The following is a 1940-nucleotide window of genomic DNA, read 5'->3' on the forward strand; positions in this document are numbered from 1 at the left end:
GCGTCAGACACACTTTTGCACCGCGCAGCCAGAGCAGCAAAGCTATATGCGCTCGGCTGTTTCTCCGCTATGGCAAGAAATGTATGTAAATGAACCATACCATCAGCCAATCACGCTCGGCTTCTTCTCACCCAATGAAAGCATTAGTTCCAAATACTACATCCGGTTATTGATCGCTGATTCTTTTACCCGATTTAAAAATCGGAACACCATTCCTAATATAAGAATATTTTGAAGCATCCATAAAAAATGTAACATATCCATAATATTTTTTATCTATATATTGTTGAACCATACTTGAAAGTGAAATATCCTCATTTTTCTTTTAAAACAGCAAATTGAAATCCATGTCAATAGCAGGTAAATGAGATGGATGAGGCAATGATCTAATAACTGTTTTACTGAAGCTTATTTGAGATAATTCAAGATATTTTATAGTACTATCTTCTGTCCATCAAATGGTTAGGAGTGCTGAACAAATAACTGTAAGAGTTTTTTGATTTTCCTGATTATATTTTTATTTTATTTTTTTCCATTTAACCGGAAGAACGAATGCTTTCATTGGATGAAAAGAAGCTGAGCGTGATTGGCTGATGATTTGGTTCATTTACATACATTGCTGAAGTCGCGACCGCAGAGAGTCGAGCGAGAGGAGAAACAGCTGAGGGCACAGCAGGAGCTGCGTGAAGCTGACACCCCACCCACGTGAAAAACATCAGCAAATAGACTGAATGGTTAGTGCTACGTTAGTGCAGATTTGAGGTTTTTCACGTGGGTGGGGTGTCAGCTTCACGCAGCTTGTCAGCTTCACACAGCTTGTGTTGAGAGGGTTTTTCAGAGTTGAGCGCGCGCCATACAGGTTTGGCGCGCGCGCGTGTTGTCTCACTGCGCGCTCGGATTGGTTCCTGCGCGCTCAAACCGATGGCACAAATATCTCTCCATAGTTTCATCATCTCCGCAATGAGGAGATGAGGAGTTCTGCATAAAGGACATAGGCCTACCTGTTCTTTTATACACAATCCACGCCCACACTTCCCCCTTTCTCATGGTGGTCTCAAACGTCAGCAGTAACAACACACATAACATATTTAACCAAGAGGCAGGGCGTGACATTCAAATAAGGAAGTTGAAATTAGATTAGAAGGATTTAAACGAAGCGGTGGAAAACCATCAGCACTTCAAGATGAACAACTATTTCAGTTTTTGCTCCTTGATCTTCTTCTGTGAGTCTTTTTTTATTTTAATACAAAAAATTATGTTTTATGTTTATTATAGATTCAGAAATATCATTGAGTAGAATGTAGAGTAAGGATTTTATTGGAAACTTATATTAAGAATCTTTTTAAAATCAAAAGTCAGAACATTTACTTTGCATCCATAGATTATTGTTGAGATGTAACAAAATAAAAGCCAAATATGAAGTTAAATATATTCTTAACCTTTGATTTAATCTCATACCTGCTTTGCTGATGATAATCAGCTCTTTTTATCTTTATCTGGAAGCGTCTCTCTGACATGCTGTATATGCTGTTCAGTTTTTACCAGCAGATCAGTGATATATTGATAACCGGAAGTTATAGTTTGTTAATATTTAATTCAAACCAAGTAATGATCTTTAGTTAAATGATTATAACTGGTTCATTTCCAGGTATTATTAACTGCTTACCTTTAGGACATTTTGGACCTGCTGTTAAAATTGAACGTGTCTTCACCGTCCATGAAATGTTTTAAAAATGAGAGAGTTATAATCAATAAGGAAAAGATTCCCTGACAGCTTGGGAACATGCACTACATCATACATTGTGACATCACTAACTTTGAAAGTCATTCTCATTTTAACGAGTCCTTGTGCATCGACTACTCTACCGTCACCAAGTCTCACTGATGGTGGCTTTGTGAATTCCTGGTAGTATTTCTATAGAGCATTTCATGTGTCTTGA

Source organism: Cyprinodon variegatus, unplaced genomic scaffold, assembly GCF_000732505.1.
Source record: "Cyprinodon variegatus isolate N-32 unplaced genomic scaffold, C_variegatus-1.0 Scaffold1039, whole genome shotgun sequence".
Taxonomy (NCBI): domain Eukaryota; kingdom Metazoa; phylum Chordata; class Actinopteri; order Cyprinodontiformes; family Cyprinodontidae; genus Cyprinodon; species Cyprinodon variegatus.